The sequence below is a fragment of the Dendropsophus ebraccatus genome, chromosome 3 (assembly GCF_027789765.1).
Source record: "Dendropsophus ebraccatus isolate aDenEbr1 chromosome 3, aDenEbr1.pat, whole genome shotgun sequence".
NCBI classification, from domain to species: Eukaryota; Metazoa; Chordata; class Amphibia; order Anura; family Hylidae; genus Dendropsophus; species Dendropsophus ebraccatus.
This window is the reverse complement of record NC_091456.1, coordinates 89608909-89634775: the sequence shown is the minus strand read 5'-3', so window position 1 is coordinate 89634775 and position 25867 is coordinate 89608909.

Sequence of the window (25867 nt, the reverse complement as noted above, 5' to 3'; positions counted from 1 at the left end):
ATGGAAATACTTTTTTATTTGTTTAATAGACAGAGACTTGTGTTATGTTATGTTAAGGTTATTCTTGTGAAGAAACATATTTAGTTTTTTTTAGTAGAGTATTACATTTCTATTTGTAGTAAATATTTCATTACTCTTAGGCCCCATTCACACGTCCGTGTCAGTTTTTACTGTCAGGAAATCCTGATCAGGAGACCTCAAATGTCATCAGGAAAGTATCAGGATTTCCTGACAGTAATCCGTTTTTACCATCAGGAAACCATCAGGAAAAACCTTCAGGATTTCCTGATGAGATAATATTGTCTAGTATGCCAACATAAATCACAGGTACCCGTGTACCTGGATGGCCACAGGCTGCAGAACTACAACTCCCATCATGGCCTGTCAGCAAGGCATGATGGGAGTTGTACGTCTGCAACCTGGATGGCCACAGACTGCAAAACTGCGGAAGAGGGTCAGATGCAAGAGAGCCGGTGTTCCGGTGGTGAGCGGCGGCGGCGGCGGGTATGGGGGCGCGGGGTGGTTGTCGGGGGCTAGCGGGTACTGGGGGTTAGGCGGCGGCGGGGGGGGGGGGATCTGCACCGCACTCTGGCCGGCCAGCCCTGTAGAGCCGGGCAGAGTGTGCGGTGCGGGAAGGATGGGGGTGTGCGGGTGATCGGACGGCGGCCGGGCTGGCTCTGTACCAGTCCGGAATCGCGGGCACTTTCCTGATATACATCAGGAAAATGCCCGTGATTCCGGCCCCCCCTATAGACTTCTATGGGGGCGTCCGTGCCGGATTTCCGGACGAAAATAGGACAGGATCTAAAAAATCCGGTCCTATTTTCCGGAACGGACACCCTTCCGGAAAAATCCGTAAGGGTGTCCGTGTCTAATGTTAGTCTATGAGTCCGGAAATCCGTCCGGATTTCCTGATAGGAAATCCGGACAGATTTTCCGGACGTGTGAAGGGGGCCTTACATGTGGGATTTTACAGAGGGGTTACAATATGATCTATCCACAGGACATAGATTAGATAATGTAGCCCCCACTGCTATGTCTGCCATTGATCACTAGTATTGCATACCCTAGTCCCCTGTTCTTCTTTACCAGCCAGTTATTGCTTTCTTCATCCTTGTGGTCAGAAGGGGTTTCAGTGGTGAGGCCTCCAGTGATATGGCGTTTGTCATCAGTCTTGTGAATAAGTGATAAATGCTAGAGCTGATTGATATAGCTGAGAGTTTGTCACTTCATTTTCATTCAGCTTTTCTTGGAAAGCCAAGTGTCCAGAGTACAGACACCATGACAATCTCATAGAAATACACAGAGCAGTGCCGTAACTACCACTGTAGCAGCCATAGCGACTACTATGGGGCCTGCTGTATCAGGGGGCCCCATGGCCTGTTCTTTCAATACAATGTGCCCCCTAAGCCGTCATCATTTGGAGCACCAAGTGGCCAAGTGAGCCTTCCAGGTTGTGCAAATGTCCCTTTAACTGCAAGCACCCCTGAACAGCACTTGGAGTTATGCAGTTATGACTACACTTGATGGCTTAGTGGTCAGTCAGGGGGCCCAATGAAAAGTATGCTATGAGGCCCAGCCATTTTTAGTAACGCCCCTGACACAGAGGCTGTCATGGCATCCATACTTTCTGATGGATACTTTCTCATGGCTTTCTGAGGAAAACTGAGTAGAAACTATAAGCTTAGTGATCATTGTAGACAATCACTGTCCTGCTTACTTTCACACCCTTTGTTTGTGCCCATCATGTTCACCCCGGGAAGCATCTTGTCTACTTTGAACTTGCTGAAAATATACTGAAAATAACTTTATTTAGCAACATTATGTTTTATGCTATATGACTGAAACCACTAGTTTATAATTGGATCATCTCACATGTCCCATTTATTATTATGATCCAGTAGCCAAAATGAAATAACTGTGTCTGTGACCACCCTAGTTACAAAGCTCCAGATTAAGTGTAAGTGCTGATGGATTTTTATCAGCCTTAATTTGTAACATGTGCTTCCTTTGGAGCACACTTCTCTGCATATGGTTCATATCATCCTCCACTTTAACGTTGCCTGAAACATACTACTATAAGGGTTAGAACATTTGTTTTCTGGTTTACCCTAGCTTTGGTAATGATGTGCATAGTTAAGTGAAATGATTAAGTCACGGCAGTGCCAAATAATGTTCTTTTCTTTTCGGCTTAAATTGCATGTTTGCCTGTATTCAAGGTTTAGTTGGTTGCCAACTAACAGTAGCATATGAAACCAATCCCAAAAACTATTACTGGGGCAAACATTTCAAAGAAACTGATTATCAAAATACTTCTATCAGAATGATTGATAATAAACAACAAGGCCTCTTAAGTATAGGACCCATTGTATTATATGGGCAGCGCACATGACTGTGGATTCCACTTTTCATTTGCCCATCAAATTTGCAATCTGGCCTCCTAGACTGTACATGTGTACGTAGTCCGTGACTGAGAGAAGCCGATAAACAATGACCTCAAAGCCATTACAGATGTGTCCAAGTGACATAACTGTTCCATCAATAGAAGGATCAGTATCTTTAACTTGTGTAGTCCCAAGTGTTCATTCTGCAGGACTCTATGCTTGACTGCAGGCCTTTCTCCAGCAATTTGTCTGCTCAACAGGTTGGTGCTTTGCTTACTGTAGGGATCTTCCCGGGGGATGGTGTGTTTGGACACAGTTCACAACAGACTTGGCTTTATAAAACAGGAGCTTGGCGTTTATTTGTATCATAAACAGTCCAGCAAACAGAAATACAGCAACACTGTGCTTTTAAAAACAAACCAAACAAAAAGGTCTTGCCCGTCTGAGCACTTACTAAACATGCAGGTCACCTGTCTGACACTTGGATAAGCAACATCGCTGGGTGTGAATAGGCTTCAGCAGCGGCTGTATTCGAAGCTCCCACCAAACACAGCATCCAGGCTGTTCACTCCTGGCTGAGAGCTCTCCCCTGCACACTGAGCACACCTTTTGCCTTCTCAGGCTGATTAGGATCAGAGCTCACCTGATCCCAAAACCCACACTGGATCGAGGGGGAGGGAATGGCAGATCCCGCTACCAACCTATCCGCCATTCCAGTAAATCCGGCCCGGAAAATTAAATAACAACTTAGCAGCATATCACTGCTGAGCAACCGACCTCTTCCGGACTTACCATCTCACGTTATGTATCAGCCTAGGTGAGATGTACACCCCCTCGAACACTTTACCAGTGACATGTCTACAGTACCTATGTCATCAAAGACCCGGAGAGGCTTTTTTGGCTCTCAGTGCTTTATCTGCTTTCAGCTGCTTTCTGGACATTTTACCTCTGATAAAGACAAAGGAGACTTTATTGGTTGGTTGGGCAGCACGTTTGCTGGAGCACAATGATCTTTTGTTTTTATGGTTCAAAATGTTTTTAATAAAAGGTTTTCATAACATAGTACATCATACAGCATATATAACAAGACATTCTACTGAGACAGGTTTAGATGGGAACATAACATGGCTATCGTGAGTCTACAGGGTGCGTGCCATTCGGCTCTCCCATATGGACCAGTAAAGCACATATCAGCTTATGGGGATAAAGAAAGAGGATCACGTCAATTAGCGGCCACTACACAATCCATGTTTTAAGAAGGAATCTGGAAATGGGGCGCTTTCATTATGTTCCTAACCCATCATCTCATTCTGTTTGCATAGCTTAACAAAACTCACGAACAAACAAAGACGCAGACAAACATAACCACACGACACTAAGGTAAGAAGGGGGAAGGAAAATCGAAAAGAACCCAAGAGAGGGCCGGGCGGGAAGACTGGATCACTAGATCAACACATTCTCATAGCCCTTGGGGAAAGGAATAAAAGCAGAGAGAGAAAGGGGTTAGACGTATGGGGGTTAGACGGTTAGAAAGTAGAGGGGTTAGAGGGGTGGGGAAGGAATAGTAGGGGGGGAGGGGCCCGCCGCCACAGCACACACATGGCCTACCACCAGGGTCTAGGTGCTTCCAATGGTGTTGTCACCTGCCAACCATCGAGCCATCTCAGGAGAAGACTGAAACATGATCCATATTCTCCACTTAGTAGAGAACTTTTTGCTAAGGTTGTGCTCATCCGCCCGTAGCTCCTCCATCGATCTTTTGTTTTTAAACCTGTACTACCATGGTTGGAGCAGTTGGTGTATGCCCAGCAGGAGTGCAGATGGTATCATAGATGGGGACCTGTGAGATTATAATTTATCATTGCCCCAGTAGCCAGAATCCTGCTCTACACTGACGAGGGGCAAATGCCCCGAAACTGCAGTCTGTGGATGGATGCCTAGCCTTGGTAACCCTTGTCTTATGTCGTTATACTTGCCACAGAGTTAGACTTTGACTTACAGGGGCCACCCTGGTGTTTCCCTATTTAGGTCCCAAAGCTCGTAGCAGAGTGAGGACCTGAGGGACTACGTATCAGGGGGGTTTGGTGCTCTCCCCACTAGGAGGCACCCCTTGGCAATGGGCTTCCTTCTCTGGAGAGAGGGATATCTGCCTATTCCCGTGTTTTGAGACTCATAACTGAGGCTCCACGGACCCCTTGTTTGCATATTCAAATTTTGTATGGGACAATCAATGGAGACTCATAAATGAGTACTCCATTGGAATTTTTCACTGTTCTCCCTGAGTTCAGTGATTGTTGTGTTTTGTTGGTCTATTTATCATTGCCCCAGTAGCCAGAATCCTGCTCCACACTGACGAGGGGCAAATACCCCGAAACTGCAGTCTGTGGATGGATGCCTAGCCTTGGTATCGCTTGTCTTATGTCGTTATACTCACCACAGAGTTAGACTTTGACTTACAGGGGCCACCCTGGTGTTTCCCTATTTAGGTCCCAAAGCTCGCAACAGAGTGAGGACCTGAGGGACTACGTATCAGGGTGGTTTGGTACTCTCCCTACTAGGAGGCACCCCTTGGCAATGGGCTTTCTTCTCTGGAGAGAGGGATATCTGGCTATTCCCGTGTTTTGAGACTCGTAACTGAGGCTCCACGGACCCCCTTTTTTGCATATCCAGACCAATAAAGCACTGATCTAATGGATTGGTGCTCTTTTATATACACAGCATTGATCTCAATGGGAGATCAATGCTGTGTATATAGAAGTCCCCCATGAGGCTTCATATTACTTATTATTACATTATTGTAAAAAAATAAAGTTTTTTCACTAATAAAAAATCCCATCCCCTAATAAAAATTTAAATCACCCTCCTTTTTCCATTATATAAATAAAAATAAATAAATAAATAAACATATTTGGTAATCACCCAAAATATTAAATTATCACATTCCTGATCTCACACGGTAAATGACGTAAGAGCAAAAACACCATGTTTGATAAATCTCCCCCTTTTACACATATTGTCCACCTGCTTTTGGCCCCCCCTGTATATGGATATATATACACTCACCGGCCACTTTATTAGGTACACCATGCTAGTAACGGGTTGGACCCCCTTTTGCCTTCAGAACTGCCTCAATTCTTCGTGGCATAGATTCAACAAGGTGCTGGAAGCATTCCTCAGAGATTTTGGTCCATATTGACATGATGGCATTCTCCTCTGACCTCTGGCATCAACAAGGAATTTCCGCCCACAGAACTGCCGCTCACTGGATGTTTTTTCTTTTTTGGACCATTCTCTGTAAACCTTAGAGATGGTTGTGTGTGAAAATCCCAGTAGATCAGCAGTTTCTGAAATACTCAGACCAGCCCTTCTGGCACCAACAACCATGCCACTTTCAAAGGCACTCAAATCACCTTTCTTCCCCATACTGATGCTTGGTTTGAACTGCAGGAGATTGTCTTGACCATGTCTACATGCCTAAATGCACTGAGTTGCCGCCATGTGATTGGCTGATTAGAAATTAAGTGGTAACGTGCAGTTGGACAGGTGTACCTAATAAAGTGGCCGGTGAGTGTGTATATATATATATATATATATATATATATATATATATATATATATAAATAATCCTGTAGTAGTATTAGTTAATTATAGTATAGCAATCCTCAGATCTGTGTTAACAACATCCGGACAGATTGGGCAATTTCTTGTCATGGTACACATTATTAACTTGGAGTTCTGCACATGTCCACACAGCCGGAAGTGATACACGGCTGATGTGCTGGCTCAGACGCTGTCATTTTAATCCACACTGGTTACACTATTGGTACACCAATATATCAGCTTATATATGCATCATAGCTATCAACTTTTTTGACGGCCAAAGAGGAACACTTGTGGTCCAGTCTAGGAAAATTTTACAAACATTTCTATACTTTTTAATCCAGCGATGCAATCACACATACAAGATCTGCCACAGATTGATGCAATTACACATACAGGATCTGCTGCAGAGTGATGCAATCACCCATACAGGGTCTGCTGCAGATTGGTGCAATCACACATACAGGATCTGCTGCAGATTGATGCAATCACACATACAGGGTCTGCTGCAGATTGATGCATTTAGTTACACTGATATCTACACTGATATCTGTGACGGCATCCTCAGGTTCAATTCACACTTCAGTAACCTTGTCTGTAATTTCAGACCTGCAATAACGGACAGGATTACGAGTGTGTTTCAGTAACTGTCCATGTTTGCAGGGACTACTGTCAAGTATGTGACCTTAAAGGGGTAGTCCGGCGTTTTAAAAGGTCCCTGCAACCCTGCTGACAACAAAGTTATACAACTTGGTAAAACACATTAATCAGGGCTATGGAGCCCTTCCTCCCTTTTTTTCAAAATATACTTAACACCCGAAGTCATGCTCTTGCATCATCACTGTGGACCCCCGTTCTCTTAAACTGCCACCATTTTGTGTCAATAAGTCATTGACACACGTCAGCAGAGTGGGACTGGCCTGTTTTCAACCTGGAGAAATAGAACACTCCCCTCTCTGATGTGTCGCAGTGACTGGACACCCACCCTGCGCTATTGGCAGGATTTAGGAAGGGGGCCTGTATAAAGGACGGACTTGCCAAGAAGCTGGGCGGGCACCGTGAAGTGTGCTGGATAGAAGACCCAACTAAACCCAGAAATGGAGTGATTACCAGAGCGTGCTAACGGCCGACACAGGGTGTGAAAACAGGGCAGATGAAAGCAGCAAATGATTGCATGGTAGTGCTGCGGACCATAAAAGCCATGTATGACGGGTTTTTTAGGGCAATGTCAGACAACCCCTTTAAGGCACAATGGCTTAATATTTTTTTCCGGTTAAGATTATGGCCCCGCAACAGAGCTGTAACACCTACAGATGTGTGTGTGGGGCTATATGTGTGAAACGATGTGGAACAGGGGCCATAATGTCACATGATTCATCTCAATATAACAATTTCTAGGATGCAATTTGCACCATATGGTACAGCAACATAAAAAGTTAATTAATGCAAATCTAATTTCTAAGTCACAAAGAGGGACATGTAAGGGGCAAAGAGGGACAGAGGGACATGGGTCAAAAGTAGGGACTGTCCCTCCAAAAGAGGGACATTTGGGAAGCATGTCTGTTAAATGTGACTATGAGAAATATTTGATATAATATAATCATGCATAGGGACCTTTAAAACACTGTGTGGCTATGTTTACACATAGTATTTCCATCATTTTTCTGGTCAGTCTTTTTTCAACCAAAAGCAGGAGTGGAAATGACAGGGCAAAATTATAATGGAAAGATTTGCACAGTTTCTGTGTTTTCAACTCACCCCTGATTTTGATTAACCCCTTAATGACACAGTGCGTATATATTTACGCCCTGTGGTCGCCTCGGGGAGTTCAGAGGGGGGCCGCACGACGACCCTGCTCTGAACCGCCGCCGTCCCGGGTGCCACATGTAGCCAGGGACTGCGGCTATTAGCGGGGATGGTAAGATCGCCGTACAATATTAATATTACAATATTATTAATGTATTAATGTATTAATAATACAATATTAGTAAAAAGATAACTCCCCTAATAGAAGTTTGAATCACCCCCCTTTTCCCATGTTATAAATAAAAATAAATAAATAAATTAAACGTTTTTTTTGTCCCATCAAATCCAGAAAAATTGTAATAAAAAGTGATCAAAAAGTCGCATATGCGCAATCAAGTTACCGATAGAAAGAACACATCATGATGCACAAAAAATGACACCTCACACAGCCCCCATAGACCAAAGGATAAAAGCGTTATAAGCCTGGGAATGGAGCGATTTTAAGGAACATATATTTGTTAAGGGTACAAACCCACTTGCCGGATCTGCAGCGAGTCTCCTTGCTGCGTTTTTGCATCGAGACTCGCTGCAGATCCCAGTCCTATACTTTCAATAGCAGAGAAACTCGCAGCAGGGATGTACATCCCTGCTGCGATTTTGTCTGCAGCCCACCCCATTAACCCCCCGGCCGCCAGACATTATACATTACCGGGTCCCCGTTCCTGCTTGCTTCGCGGAGCAAGCAGGAGCCGGGATCAGGTAATTTATATCCTGCCCGCCCCCCTGCAGCCCCGATCGCCCCCAGCCCCCGGCCGCACCATTGCCACCAGCCCCGTTGCCCCCGGCCGTACGATCGCCCCCAGCCCCGCAGCCCCCGGCCGCACGATCGTCCCCAGCCCTGCAGCCCCCGGCCACACGATCGCCCCCAGCCCTTCAGCCCCCGGCCGCACGATCGCCCTGGTGGCAATGGGCTGGTGGCAATGGTGCCGCTGGGGGCTGGGGGCGATCGGGGCTGCAGAGGAGCAGGCAGGATATACATTACCTGATCCCGGCTCCTGCTTGCTTCGGCGGCTTCCGACACGTGAAGACATCGGGAGCCCTGAAGCAAGCAGGAACGGGGACCCGGTAATGTATAATGTCCGGCGGCCGGGGGGTTAATGGGGCGGGCTGCAGACAAAATCGCAGCAGGGATTTACATCCCTGCTGCGATTTTGTCTTCCATTGAAAGAATAGGGGCCGGATCCACAGCGAGTCTCGCTGCAAATACGCAGCAAGAGGACTCGCTGCAGATCCGGCAAGTGTGTTTGTAACCTTAAAATGGTTTGAAATACAATTAGTGTCGCAAAAAAATAAGAACTCATTTTAGTCTGAAAAAATGCAAGCTCTATGGCCTTTTAAATAAAAGTGCAAAAACAAAATTTTCTACCTTGAAATAAAGTTGACAGATTCCCTTTAAAGGAAAACTCCGGCGCTAATAAAAAAAAACAAAAAAAACTGAACTTAAGCTCCAGTTGGTGTCTTATTTTTTTCTTCACTTCCTGGTTTGGGCTTTCCCATTATGCACTTTGTCTCCTGTGATGTCTAACTGTGATGTCTGACTCTGTAGAACTGTTAGATAGCTTACAGCTTGATCAACCAATCAGAGCTAAGCAACCTGAGTCATCTGACAAAGGGAGGCCGGCCTAACAGGGCTTAGACCAGTTTCCCTCTTGATGTCATTGTCACAAAATGGCTCCCACAGAAAAGCCTGGGGTCAACAGTCATTAGATAAGAATCAGTTTACTTCACTTCCTGCTGTGGGGGTTGAGGGAGGGGGGGAAGATAGGGAAGGGGGTAGATGTGCTCAGATGATTCAGATGATTGAAGCACATTACAAAGTTATATAACTTTGTAATGTGTTTCAATTACTGGGGAAAAAGATTTTCGCTGGAGTATCCCTTTAACTACTTCTTATACTTCATACTTTGCCACTTACCAAATATGTTTGTCTATTAAATAAGTATTTGTCATCTGGTCTTCATATGTTATGCTGGTTTCATAACCACAGCGCATTAGTATTGTGTTTGCACACATCTGATTGAAACTTCCCTGTAGGCTTAGGCTAAATTAATATGTACAAAAATGACATAGCTTTTGAGGCACAAAAGGCATTATTTTTCATACCCCAAAATAAGCATTTTTGGCTAGTTCAGCTCTGTTTCTCCCCCATGGCGAGAAGAAAAGGTCCTAACTCTTCTGCTCTCTGACAGGCCACTTCCTCCCTCTGCCAGCCTGTGCTGGTAACTTCCACAGCTAAGAGGGGGACAGGGGCATAAGCAGGCTCGGTAGGCATTGTGTGAAGGCGAAACCACGTCCGCACACAATGTCTAATAGCTGCCTGATGCTGCTGTTACATTGGTAACATTGGGCAGCTATTGCCTGTAACTTGTTCCTGCCCTCCTCTCATCTGCAGAAGTTATCAGCACAGATAGACAGAGGGAGAAAGTGAAGCTATGGAGAGAAGAAGAGGCAGGACCATTTCTGCTTCTTAGATAACTCCTTTAGGGTGCGTTCACACATACAGGATCTGCAGCAGATCTGCAGCAGATTTGATGCTGTGTTCAGTTATTTAAATGAAATCTGCTGCAGAAAATCAGCTTCAGATCCTGTAGGTGTGAACGCACCTTTAATCATTTAGTTACATTGATATCTGCAGCTTCAAATCTGTGACGTCAAATCTGCTGCAGATCCTGTACGTTTGAATGGAGAATGGACCCTTTAGTGATTTCATTTTACTTATGACTTACCTCAGAATTGATAGAATATCACATTAACATCTATTCTGTGGATAATTGCCACTAAGATTGCCAACATTCACGCTAACAGTTGCGCCATGAGCCTTTTTTCCTGATAAAGTGGAGGCTGTGCATGGGAAGTGACTCTCCATAGAAGCCTATAGGAAATGTAAGCAGTGCTCTGTGCCACAAATCTCTCTAGGGGGCAAACACACTTTTATCATTTCAAAACATAAAAATACAGTTTTTAAAATGCTAAACTGTTCTGTTTACAGTCCCATGCTGACATTGTGCAAACGTAGACACAGCCATCACATACATAAGAATGTATACCTCTAGAAAGGATGAGAATAGTTTTTAGTTTTTGGTAGGATAGATGATAGATTTGTAGATTCATAGATAATAGGAAGTATTTCTTTGTAAGAGGCACACTTGACACTTGAGCCTAGAACAGCAGCAAGTTCTGTCAACAGACAGTAGACTGGCTGGTTCTTTTTTGCTATTTTCTGTGTGCTTTCTGCCAAAGGCACAATGAATTTAATATGTTTGATGGCATGAGAAAAAGGCCATTAAATAAACATCACGTCTTGGGAACCAGGCAGCCTCTACAGCTGTTGAAATGTCAATATAATCTTTTGTGGAACTAAAACATTGTAAAAAATAAAGTTTACTAAGCAGATTTTCCCAGGAGTGGTTGATTTTAAAAAATGTTACTGTACATTTGTAGATGTATGTGTCACCAATACTTATTAATGATTTTGAATGCTGCCCTACCAAAACTAAAAGTCATGAAACAAGCAACTATTAGGCAAGCATATGTAGACATTTAAACGTTGATTTAATACTCAGTTTGATGAATCATGGCTCTGTTAGTTGGGCCATTCCAGCTCAATCGGTCTCAACCTAAATCTAGCCATGTTTTGCATAAGGGCTATGGTAGCCAGGGTTCTTTTAGGTTCGCAGATTTCTCATCCTCGGGGGCCGCAAACAAATGTTAATCAGCAAGTTTACACAGGGAGATGTGTGGCTGATAAAGATACATTTTTGAGCATGGTTAAAAGATGCAATCAGCCGATAATCAGCTGATCGCTGCCTCTTTTACATTGCAGGAGCATCTAATATCTATTTAGACAATATCTGTAAAACCAACCAACCAACCTCAGCCTGAATGCCTAATGGTACTTTCACACGAAGCGATAATTCGCCCGATCGCACGATTAACGATTTTGAATGAACAATGTTTTTTTTACAACGATCAGCGTTTAGACGGAACGATACATCGTAAGGAAAAATGCGATAGTTTTGCGATCGCTTAAGCCTATCTCACACATAGGTAATATCGTTGAAAGAATGTTTCCGCGAACGACCAACGATAATTTGAGAACATGTTGAAAGATCAAAATGAACGATTTCTTGCCCGTCGTTTGATCGTTTGCTGTGTTTACACGTACGATTATCATTCGAAGTCGATCGTTATCGAGCAAATTCGAACGATAAATCATTCCGTGTAAAAGGACCATTATGGTACTTTTACACGGAACGATTTATCGTTTGAATTTGCACAATAACGATCGAATTTGAATATGAGAACATGAGAATATGAGAACTTTTCTGAGCCATGAATCCACAGAATCTGCCAGACAAACATTATAGGCTCCTCACTCTACCCTCATTTGGTGGATAGGCTGAATCTATGTGACCTCCTTATAGTATATGCCCCCCTCTGTGTAGTCCACTATAGTACATGCATCCCTCTGTGCATGCCCTATTGTATACGCCCCCCGTGTAATTCCCCTTATAGATGGCCCCCCAATGTTTCCCCCTTATAGATGGCCTCCTTGTTTTGTCCCCCTTACAGATGGCCCCCCTATGTTGTCCCTTTTATAGATGCCCCCTATGTTATTCCCGTCATAGATGCCCCCATGTTATCCCCTTATAGATGCCCCCCCATGTTATCCCCCTCATAGATGCCCCCGTTATCCCTCTTATAGACACCCCCCCATGTTATCCCTCTTACAGATGCCCCCCATGTTATCCCCCTTACAGATGCCCCCCATGTTATCCCCCTTACAGATGCCTCCCATCTTATCTCTCTTATAGATGCCCCTATGTTATCCCCCTCATAGACACCCCCCATGTTATACCCCTTGTAGATGCCCCCCATGTTATGCCCCTCATAGATGCCCCCCATGTTATCCCTCTTATAGATGCCCCCATGTTATCCCCCTCATAGATGCCCCCCATGTTATCCCCCTCATAGATGCCCCCCCATGTTGTCCCCCTCATGATATGCTGCTCATAGATGCCCCCAATGTTATCCCCCTCATAATTGCCCCCAATGTTATCTCCTCATAAATGCCCCCCATGATATCCCCCTCATTGATGCCCCAATGTTATCCCCCTCATAGAGTCCCCCCTTATGTTGCCCCCCCCATCTGTGCAAAGCAGATTTAAAAAACAAAACAAAAACACAACTCACTTGACAACTCGCTCTCCTGTTGTGGCTCTCTTCTCCTGCAGGCTCTGTCTTGCCCCGGCTGACGCGCGGCTCCCTGTGTCGGAAGTACTTTTCCGGGGTACACAGAGCTCGCCTGTGTGTATGCTGCCAGGGACGGGACAGAGCCTGGGAGCCGCACGTGAGCCAGGACCAGTCCCAGGCTGCGTCTTGTGATCGCAAGCAAAACACTGCTTGCGGTCACAAGAGGGAGTAGGAGGGAGGCAGTGTGGTGGCCCCCCTTGGTAGCGAGCTCCCCCTTGGTAGCGGCTCAGTCGCAGCAGCGACTACTACAACCATAGCAGCTTAATGGGAACACTGCTGGTAAAATGAAGTGACTTTAGAGCTGAAAGAAGAAAAAGACAAGTTTTATACAGTTATTCATTAAACGCATGTACGAAATACAAGGGAATGAAGTCTGACATTCACCGTCTTGTAGCAATCAGCTAAGCTTTATTCCAGGTAAATCATCAAGCAGGGAGGCAGGAGGTTAGGTGCAGGTCGCAATCACTGAATCCCTTGGTTGATCATGGGATCGTAGCCTGCATGTAGCTTCTTTTCTCCCTGCTCCATCATTCACCTGGAATAAAGCTGAGCTGATTGCTACAAGACGGTGAATGCCAGACTCCATACCTGTCTTAGCACCCTGTGGGGCTAGCTATAACTTCAGGAAATGTCTGGACCTTGCTAAACGCTATGTCCTTATACTGGCATTTGTGAACCTGTGATGTCGACCGGTTGTATCTTTTTATTGCACTGTATATCAAATGTGCAGCATCTAAGATTGTGGAAGGTGCAGAGAACTGGACATAGAGTATCACTTTAAGTTGATTGTGCTAATAGCCCCCAGAGACAAGGGGTAACTTTAACAAAAATGTAATTTACATTTATTTTACTTGGTGGAGGAGGCAACATATCCAAGACGAAGGCACAAATCTGTTACACTGGTTCAGGCTTGTTTTGCAGGGTCTCCTAATATTTATTCATTTTGTAACTTCATGGAGCTGTTTATTTCTGCAAATAAAGCTTTTTGAAATCAAGTTTCTTTTACAGTTTTCTTCCTTTTCTTGTCCTTGTCCTTTGAGACTGCTATTTCTAGCTGCAGGGTATAAATCTATGCCACGATAGCCATGGCTGCCCTAGTCCTTGCCAGAAGTCTATGTGGGTCCTAGTTCATCTGCTTCTCACAGACAAATACCTCTCTTTACCAGTTAGCATTAAGTTTGTCTAATAACATATCAATAAAGCACATTGCAGCATAAACCAGTGTAAACCATACAATATATGACAGGCAAATGAAACACCTAACCAAAGTGGACCCTGTGGGACTTTACATTGGTAGTAGTATTTTTAAAGGGTTGACTCATGACAGACAAACCCTTTGATTTGACATGGAAATGATAGATGATAATCTGCATATCTATATCCATATGTACTAACATGATAAAGAAACTTCATCAAAGTTCTGAAACTACCATATGCATCACAACCATTTGAACCTTAATAAACATAGATTTAGCAATAGACCCTTTACAACAAACCAGGCTTAAAAAACTCCATTTATTTTTTTAGCATTTTATTAGTTTTTGCCTACAAGAATGATATCTTATGGTAATGTTATTAATATATACTTTGTCTTTTTGTGAACCACAACATACCAGAACAAGGAAGCTTTGAAAACATGACACTGTGACAGCAGTTCCCTGCTATACATCAGAATTAATGTGTAAAAAGTAAACCACAGCTCAAAAAGATGCAAAAAGTAGCACAAGTAAGTGGGTTAGTAAATTATATGAGATACTGAGCCCGACACCTGTCTGACATGTTGTTTTAGTGAAGATTTTGAAGAATGTCATGAGAGTGCCTAGGTGCCCTTTAAAAGGAAAATTGGTATATGCCCCTAGAGAAAAGCAGACGTAAAAGAGCACTGGCTCAATAGCGTTTATCCTTGTTCATCCCGAATGATGAATAAAACATTTACTGCTACAACAATGTAAGTTCCATAATTCAACCTCTGTGTTCTCTTTATGTGCTAGATTGAGAATAATGAAAATGAACAATATTTCACAGTCCATGACAAAGATGACATTTAAAAGTGCCATAATATTAAATTGTGTATGTTAGGTTTTTTTTTATCAATTGTACCATTCTCATGGGCGGTGTTTCATTTTACTGTGCTATTCAATGTAAATAATGGTTTCATAACTACCACATATGCAAGGCCCGGGAAAACTTCTGGACTGGAAAAATTATGAATTTGTAGTAACAACACATCTCTGAATTCATGTGTTTTGTTTTTTTTTGTTAGGCTGATCCATGGTAAAATGCATATATAATAAGCCAGGATTAATAAAAAAAATATTAGAAACAGCAAGAATACAACAAATCAAAGACCAATACATACATGGTAAGCCTCAATGTGGAAAACTTTAGATCAGTTTCCCTTATTGAGGTAGAGGAGTTATCCAAGTTTAAAGGTTATCTCCTATCTACAAGATAGAGGAGAACAAGCTCCACAGATCATGAGAACAGAGGTCACCCGTCCCCTGAACTAATACATGGAGAAGAAGTGAATGCGATCTGTCAATGCCTTCATCCATTCAGTGATAAGCAATTGTGCACCTACATTTTCAGGAAAAGAGTACAATAGGACAGCGAAAAAGTATTAACCCTTATTAACCCCTTCACGTCAGCCATATGGCTTTTTACGTCATGAAGGAATCATGAAGGAGTGACTGGAGCGGGCTCAGGAGCTGATTGTGTCAGTCATTTAACCCCTGCAATGTTGGTGATGTAATGGATCATTAAGGGTGGTATTACACGGGCCGAGCAGGGCCCGATAATACCTGTAAACGAGCAGCGATCTGCTAGATCGTTGCTCGTTTACTGGACCTATTACACGGCCCGATAATCGTTTGACAAGAGCTGCAAGGACATCGTTACCGATGTCCTTGCAGCCCTTGCTAAACTGGCATACATTACCCATCCACGTTCCAGGGCTGCTCCTGCGTCCGCTTCTCCCGGGGGTCCCGCGCGCTCTCTAGCGTCACAGCAGCCTGTCAGCTGGTAGGCCGCTCAGCCAATCACAGGCCGGGACCGCCGCGGCCTGTGATTGGCTGAGCGGCCTATCAGCTGACAGGCCTCTGTGACGCTAGAGCGCGCGCGGGACGCATGGAGAAGCGGACGGCAGCAGCAGCCCTGGAACGTGGATGGGTAATGTATATCGTTAGTCGCCGGCCACGCACCGCTATTACACGCAGCGGTGCGCGGTCGGCGCCCGACGAAAATAGGTTCTAAACTTTATCAACGATCAGCCGATGATCGTTGTCATCGGCTGATCGTTGCATTTATTACACGGAGCGATAATCGGCCGAATCGGGCCAATTCGGCCGATTATCGTTCCGTGTAATACCACCCTTACACAGAAAGATTATCTGACAGATTATCTGCCAAAGATTTGAAGCGAAAGCCAGAAACAGACTATAAACAGAGATCAGGTCATAAAGGAAAGCCTGAGATTTCTCCTTTTTCAAATTCCTGGCTTTGGCTTCAAATCTTTGGCAGATAATCTTTCACATAATCATTCTGTGTAAATGGACCCTAAAGCAATCGCATTATTGACATGAATGAATGACAGGTGCTGCACCTGTTAGGTGTCTGATTGCAGGGTGCCAATACATTCATTACAAGCTGGAGGTCTATACTTACCTTCCATCACTGCTAATTGAGTCTGGCTCAGGCACACGCTATTAGCAGAGCACTGATCTCACTGATCGATGCAGTGCTGTAATATAGAAACTAACCATTTCTTATAATGTATAATGTTATCAATGCTGGTCACTGGGGCACCTGCAATCTCTAGAATGAAATCCCTGAAATCCCCACAGAGAAAAGTTGTGAGCAACACACTCACAACGCAGCTGTATTCGCTCTCTATGGAGCCAAAAAGAGCCGAAAGCAGCTTTCCGGTGGGTTCATAGAGAATGAATACATCTGCCGCGCCTCTCCATACTCTCTTAACAGCCCTATGACAAGGGTTGTTAAGGGGTTAAAGTGTACCTACAAAGTTTTATGAACAGTGAGTCATGTATCAGTGTGCACAATGTTAACAATCTTTTTAATTTGACACTGAAATAATTTTATCTGAAACTGAAGAAGTCTAGAAAAATGAAATAGTGCTGCAGAATTGTAGGCCCGGACTGACAATCTGGTGGACCTTGAAAATGCCCGCTGGGCCACCCAGACTGCCAGTCTGTAGGGGCTCCCCTGCTGCAGAATTACTATTTTCATATATAGTTATGAGCAGGGTGCTTTATGTGCCAGGGCTGCTTTTTATTCCCAGTTCTGCTCTGCACAGTAGTCATTGTTCATAAATCTTTACAAGTACAGTGGTACCTTGGTTTAAGAGTAACTTGGTTTGAGAGCGTTTTGGTTCAAGAGCTCACAGTTTTTCCAAATTGTGACTTGGCTTAAGAGCATTGATTTGGTTTAGGGATGCTCCCTGTACTGGGTGGAGGGGCGAGTGGGGGGAGGGCATAGTCTGCATAAGGTGGTCTACAGCACTGTACTATGACCCAGGAAGTCTCCCTCACGTTCCAAATCATAGCAGATCCACCTCAGGCTGGGGCTTGCATAAGGGGACAGGGCTGTGGAGGTAATTTTGTCATAGCTGTAACCCCTCTCTCCCCGGACAGAGAGTTCTGCAGTTAAGTGCAGTTAAGTACTCACATCTGCTCATTCCTTCATGCTCCCTGCAGTCTCTGTCCACCCTTGTGTTTCCCATCCTCTCCATTACTGTACAGTAACTTATAATATCACATATTCTGCTGTATCTGAATGTTTGTTTCATCAGTTTTACATGTTATTCAGAATAAAAAATCATTGTTTTTGGGGTGTGGAAACAATTGTCAGCATTTTAATTATTTCTTATGGGAAATTTTGCTTTGGTTTAAGAGTGGATTTGGATTACAAGCGCAGTCCCGGAACGAATTGTGCTCGTAATCCAAGGCACCACTGTACTTTAAATATCATATTATCTATCCCATACTGTAAATGCCACTTTAGTGCTGCTATAGATATGGGGAGGGGCTTTGTGAACAGCCCAGGGCCTCTGGCCTATAGCCAAGGCTTCAAAAACCATGGCCACTTGTGTCCTTAATATGGGTGTGGTTTTGCAGCTCAATTTTTAGGCTATGTTCCCACAAAGTATGTTCTGTATTAATCACGGCTGTTGTTGTACAACAGCAACAATGGCCATGATTAACCCCTTAGCGACCCATGACGTACCTAATAAAAGTCCAAATCACCCCCTTTTCCCATTTCATAAATATAAATAAATAAACAAACAAATAAATAAACATATTTAGTATCGCCGTGCGCGTAATTGCCGGAACTATTAAATTATTACATTCCTGATCTCACAGGGTAAACAGCGTCAGCGAAAAAAAATTCCAAAGTGCAAAATTGCGCATTTTTGGTCGCATCAATTCCAGAAAAAATGTGATAAAAAGCGATCAAAAAGTCGCATATGCGCAACCAAGATACCGATAGAAATTACATGTCATGACGCAAAAAATTACACCTTACACAGCCCCATAGACCAAAGGATAAAAGCGTTATAAGCCTGGGAATAGAGCGATTTTAAGGAACGTATATTTGTTAACAATGATTTGAATTTTTTTACAAGCCATCAAATAAAATTAAAGTTATACATGTTATATATCTTTGTAATCGTAACAACTTGAGGAACATGCATAACAAGTCAGTTTTACCCCAGGGTGAATGGTGTAAAGATGAATCTCCTTGAAATAAAAACAAATTCCTTTTTTTTTCAATTTGACGGCGCAAATGATTTTTTTTCCGGTTTCGCAGCATATTTTATGGGAAAATAAAGTCTGTCATTGCAAAGTACAATTGGTGCCGCAAAAAATAAGGCCTCATGTGGGTCTCTAGGTGAAAAACTGCAAGTGCTATGGCCTTTTAAACATAAAGTGGAAAAAGCAAAAGTGCAAAAATGAAAATTTGCTTTGACCTTAAGGGGTTAATACAGAACTTACATTGTATTGCAGGCTGAGGGAATCCTGGCCGGAGTGTTTACACATAGGATACAATCTGTCCGAGATAGCTAGCGACGTCGCAAAAAACTGACATGTCTGTTTTCTGCGGCCGCTATTCATTGAATAGCAGCCGCAGAGAACCTGTCAGTTCACACAATAGAGCGTACAGCTCCGACCGCACACTCCATTGTGTGCAGTCGCGAATTGGGATGCGCGCGCACGGATACGCCCACATTCAAATTCATCAGAGGTGAAGATCATCCAGCCGGTCACAGAACGGACCCCACTCTCTTACAGCATTTCAGAAACCCCAAAGCCTGAGGAAGATCCTGGCTGGGCCACAACGGTGCTACATCATATGGTCACATTCTCATGTACGTGCTATATCAGTCGGTGTAAAAACCTGTATCTATACACTGTACAAAAAAATTTCAAATTTGCATGATTCAAGAGTGCCGTGGCCTTACTACTTTGCTCCTGAAACAAGAGAAACTGACCCCAGTAAGACAAATCTACCAGGGAAAAGGTCTACGTATCCTACTGCGCAGCACAGAATGACTGGTAAGTCTCGGCAACCTGCTACACACAGATAAGCGATGACTGGGGCTCGTATTACCAACCTAGGACGGGTATCTCGCAACTAGGGGGCATAGGCGGTTCAGAGCCAAAGCTAGGCATCGGTGAGTACGAGTATTACTTATCTCTTCTTTCTACACACTTGTTCCGGCAGAGCACATATACTACTTGGGCAGGACTCCACTGGTAACTTATCTTCTCTTCTTTTTCTCTGCAAAGCATCAACTCTTAAAAGCATTGTTTCTACTTCACTGTTAGCCACAGCATTTGCTAAACCAAGATTTGTTTTGTGTAATAAAGCTATCGATCGGCCAACAGACGATTAACGGCTGTTAATTGGCAGTGCATCGTTACATGTAATCGTGGAATTTGACTGACGGCTGTAAAAATGCATACTTACCTGTGTCCATGCTCCCCTGGTGTTCTTCTGCTTATTTTTTGAAGTGTTCCAGAAGTACCAGCCATGACTGTCCTGACCAGGGAATACTCAAGAGGACATCAGGAGATGATAGATAAGTATAAACTTTATTATCTTTTATGTTAACAGCAAGGGCATCATGGACGAACCCACAATTCAATGTTGCTTACAGTGCAATTTCAGGATGTCTAATATGTCCGTAACATATTTACTTCACGCACTGTCAGTATGAGAGGATATTAGATAAAAAAAAACATTGATAACACAGGTCAACAGCATTTTTGGGGCCAAAGATATTTCAACGAATTTAGGGTAACTTTGGGGTGCTGATTCTGAATATGTCATCAGTTTTGCCAGATTGGCTCAAGTTTTTGAGAATTTTTCGTGAAATGTGTAAAAAAAAAAAGACGTAATTTGCTACACGCGCATTAACTTTATTGCTATTGTCATGAATACAATAAATTTTACAAAGTAAATGTTGATTTTAGTTTACTTTAACTAGTTTTAGAAAGTAATCTTCAAAAATGAACAAGACATGAACAAAAACTTGAGCCAATCTGGCAAAACTGTTAGCATATTCAGAATCAGCACCCCAAAAATACCCCAAAATCATAAAAATATTTTGGACACCAGTAAATTTTTTTTTTGTTGTTGACCTGTGTAATAGTAGCATTTTAAGCCAATTGTGCCGATATATAAGGCATTGAAATATTCCTCCCCCCTATTTAGACATGAATTGCCACAGGTTAGGCCAGAAAAGTCGGAAGGATGTCTGTCAGACCCTCGCTTATTGGAGAAACAGCTATTCTATTCCCCCCATCTTTACACTTGTGATGGCTTCTGGTGACTAACCAGGTAAAAGGGTAAATAGAGAGAAGAAAAGGAAGACTTTTCGGCCGATTTGTGTTGTGTTTGCCAATTTTAACAAAGAGGGTGGAGCATGGCGTACTTACCTGAAATAAGGACGTACTTACCTGAAATAAATCATATCTGAAATTTACACCAGCTGGGGACTGGCCTAGATTTCCATGTACAGTGCACAGCCTGTGCTGCAGAGTTAACTTTATAAAGAGGTCAGCATCCCTTAATAAATTTGCTGTAACAATCAGGGGCAAGGACTTTACTTAGATTGACAAAAGATATGCTGATTTTAATTAGTTCCCCCATAAGGGACCACATCTTGACATGCTATATATTAATAAATTAAGAGAATTTTAGCAATTTGCTTCATAAACAATTTCATTTTTGTCTGATAATGTCTTGTTTGCTGCATGCTGTCTTTTCATACTCCCCTAAAATTCCAGGGCAAATAGCTATGTTCAAATTGTATCTAAAACAACATGCCAAAAATCCACCTCATAGTACATTGTTATAAAGATCCTTAAAATGAATGACTTTAGCAGTGAGACTGACTGTCATTTGCAGAACTCATGGAAGGAAGAATAAAGTCTGTTTTATTTTGCGTGCTGATATTTTGGCTTCATCCGGGAGCTACTTGCATAAATTCTCCACTGCACTAACAAATGCTGTATAAACTAGACCTAATCCTAGCTGGCATTCTGTTAGTTTCACACTGAATCTGTTACTGCTGACAATTGGGTTGACAGCTCAATTTCTATGCTAAAATAAAAAGAAGGGAGAAAGGACCGCAAACATGCCAGCTCTTGTATACAGACCTGTACTGCTCCTAGTAGAGGTGTACAGCTTGGGCTCATGGGTGCTTAGGTTCTTCAGAGGTGAAAGAGAGGATGTAATGGAGCAGATCAATCAATACTGTGTCAATACAGTATTCTGTATTCAGTATTAAAATTAAATGACTTTTAGTAGCTATCTGCATACTTATTTATCATTCAACAGGGGTTGTCCAGGATAAATTGATAATTGGGCATGCTGCTGGGGCTGTGGGGGACAGTAATAAATATTTACCCGTCCTGCCCTCCCACAGATGCCAGATCTCAGACCCCCCATTCTCTGCCACTGTCAGTGTTTTGGAAACATCCAATGTTGTGCTGCTCCCTCCGGAAATGGTGGGTCAACATAGAGCCTATACTGTCAATGCTGACTGGCCATTTCCGGAGGGAAATCACCTGATGTTTCTAAAACACTGACAGTGACGGAGAAAGGAGTATGCTCCGTCGAGTATCGGAATGCTTAAAGGGGTACTCCGGCGCTGATTAAAAAAACAATCAGTCAGTCATAAACATAGTTTTTACACTTACCATCTCTCCTGAGTCTGTCTCCGTTTAAATTTCCTGCTGTTTGCAGGTCTCTGAACCTCCAGTTGGTGGCTTCATGTTTTCTTTGCTTCCTGGTTTGGGCTTTCCCATGATGCACTTTGTCTCCTGTGATGTCAAACTGACTCTGTAAAACTGTTAGATGGCTTACATCTTGTTCAGCCAATCAGAGCTGAGCAACCTGTGTCATCTGACAAAGACAGGCTGGCTTAACAGGGCTTAGATCACCTCCCTCTTGAGGATGTCATTTTCACAAAATTGCTGCCACAGAAAAGCCTGGGGTCAACAGTCATTAGGTAAGAATAAGTTTACTTCTCTTCCTGGTGGGGAATTGAGTGGAGAAAAGATAGGGAAGGGGGGCAGATAGGTGATTAAAGCATATTACAAAGTTATATAACTTTGTAATGTCTTTTAATTACTGGGGAAAAACTCTACGCCAGAGTACCCCTTTAAATAAGAATGTTTAACGAATTTCGGAGCTCCTAGCACTTTTGAGCTCAGAAACTGTTACAATTATTGTATTATTATAATCAGGGCTCACGGTTTGTGGCACTATTATGTTCACATGCACAGTGTGTGGCACTTTCTGGGGGTTTAATATGTGGCAGTATTATATTCATGAGGCATAGTGTGTGGCAATATTATATTCACAGGGCAATGTGTATGATGCTATGAGGATTTGTTCTTAGAGCCCTTTTGCATAGGCCCACGCAGTGCAGCATGACATACAGTACAAGGCATACAAGCTTTACAAAGTGCATTAACTCATGTTGTCTATTAAAGGGATTGTGCAGGCTTTCTTTTAGAACCAGCACCACTCCTGTCCTCAGTTTGAAATTGACTTTGCAATGCAGTCGCATTGAGGTGAATGGAGCTGCATGTAATACCACACACAACCTGAGGATAGGGGAGGCACTGTGTTTGCTAGAAAGGAGCTGTGCTTTTTCTAATTCTGGAAAACCCTTTTAACTTCATGATAGTAAAGCAAGCAACTACAAATGATTTTGGCGCTCACACAGAAGCTGCTGTCAACTGACGACAAAGGGGGGTGGGGCGGCGGGTGATGTGGCGCCATTTCAATATCCTTCTCATGCAGCAGAAAAGCTGTAATTGGCCCTGAGTGCAGTGTGTTGTATCAGTGATCACTGGTTAATACACTAGTAGAACTAAAACATAGTTAAAAAAAATATTCCCCCAATCAACCCCACAAATAATAGGATAATATTTTATTCCCAGTAGAAAAGAGTTACATAAAACTTAAAAAAACAAAACAAAAGAAAACAAAGTATACATATTTGTTATGGCCACGTCTGTAACAACCAAAACTACAAATTATTATATCATTAAGCGCTGCAGAATCTGTTGGCGCTATACAAATAAATATTATTACGTAAAATACAAAAAAATATATATATATTGTAATGTAATAATATGTATAAATAATTTTTCATTGGAAATAAGGTGTATAAAGTCTGTAATAACGGTAACAAAAGAAACAATGCATCTTCCCTCAAATGGATCTTGGAATGTGGTGAAAAAAGTTTCTAGAGTGCCAAAGTGGTAGTACTTACATGGATTGCAAAATGATGCCAATAAAAAGTAAAATGTGTCAGACAAAAAAAACAAGACAAACAAGTATAAAAAAAGGTGAACGATGAAAAAAGTTAAAAAAATTTGTCCCTAAGGTAGTGGTTTCCAACCAGGGTGCCACTGCACACTGGAGTGCCACAAGAACTGGCCAGGGGTGCCGCTGGATCCTGATAGGAATTGTGACACTGTCACTTTAAGCATCCTGCAGCTTCTAAGGATGCACCGTTCACTTTGATGTTCCACCTGCTCACTGATGAGCGGGCTTAACATTAAAGTGAACCGAATCTATGAGCAGGAACTGTCAACGTCGTACTCCTACCAGCATTTCATGCCTGCAGCCTATGGGATGCCAGGACGTGATCTCCTTAGCAGGCACAGTGATGTGACGTCATCACCCCCACCAGAGGATACGTCCCTGCAGCGCACAGGTTGGAGCCAGAAGAGAAAAAAAAGCTACTCCCTTTACACACAGCCTGGATTAGGTAAGTATGATGATCTTTTTTTTATTTATTGGTGCACAGTGGTTGGGGGACTTAGTAGTATGAGTGACACAGTATGGAGGAAATTATTAGTATGGAGGCCACAGCAGGGGGGCATTATTACTAAGGGGAACAGCATGGGGGTATTATTATTATGAAGGGCACAGTAGGGGATACATTATTACTATGAGGAACATAGCAAGGGGTGTATTGTTACTATAAGGGGCACAGTATGGGGAGTATTATTAATATGGAGGCCACAGCAGGGGGGCATTATTACTGAGGGGAACAGCATGGGGGGCATTATAACTATGAAGGGCACAGTAGGGGGAACATTATTACTATGAAGGGCACAGCAAGAGAAGCATTATACTATGGAGAGCACAACAGTGGGCATTTTTATTACGAGAGGCCCCACATGGGCATTATTACTATATGGAGGGCACAGCAGGAGGCATCATTATATTATGGGGGTACATCAGGGGCATTATTAATCCTATATACAGTGCACATTAGGGGTTATTATTATTGTATGAGGGGCACAACAGGGGGCATTATTAGTATATGGGGGAACAGCGGGGGATCATACATACAGGGGACAACCCACTTACCTACTCGCTTTACTGCATAACATCAAACAGAGCAATTACTACAGCTTGGGAGCTTATAGGAGGGAGAAAGGAAATAAAGTTGCTAGAAATGTGCGGAGCCTAAGATGTTTATCTGGCAGGTTCTGAAGAGACTAAATGTAGCTGGAAGAAATTGGCCTGGTGGTCTGGGCCAGATGGAAAGAAAAGCGAACGCCTCGGTTCAAAGAAGACGTCACCTGTGAGTCACTGAATGGCATTTTTTGTATTTTGTAGAACCTTACTTGGTAGGAGTGCCACGAGCTAAAATTTTTTCCAAGGGCTGCCCAGAGGTGGAAAAGGTTGGGAAGCACTGCCCTTGGGCCTAAAATGGGCCTGCCACTAAGGGGATAAAGGGGTATTTCCATCATCTAAACTTGTGATAGGCAATGCAAAGGAAAATCATTTTGCCAGGCTGTGACACACTCTGGTGGGTGGGAGCTGATAAGCATGTTTTTACTTTTTTATGTCTCCCTCTAACATCAGACATGTCTCCAGGACTTAAATTGTCACATTCAGCTCAGCAGTGCTGTGTTCCATCTGAAAACCACTTATGATGTCATAGGGATTTAACTTTAATACTTCTGAGATCAGGGTAGGCTTAGGGTAGATAGAACCATGTATGGAATTTGCTTTTAGTACCCCCCCCATCCTAGATGCAGCACAGAATCAGCATCAGAATCAGAACTGATATACTGTTTAGGTGTGGTGTCCAACCAAGGGTGTTTCTAGTCTTTAAAGGGAACCAATCACATGAAAAATCGATATAAAGGCAATAATCTGTGCTTATACCCCCTCTAACACACTTCCCACACATGTATCTATAGCAGCTGTCTCTGCCCCATACACCCCAAAATCATACTTTGATCCTGTCCCCGCCGTATGCAAAT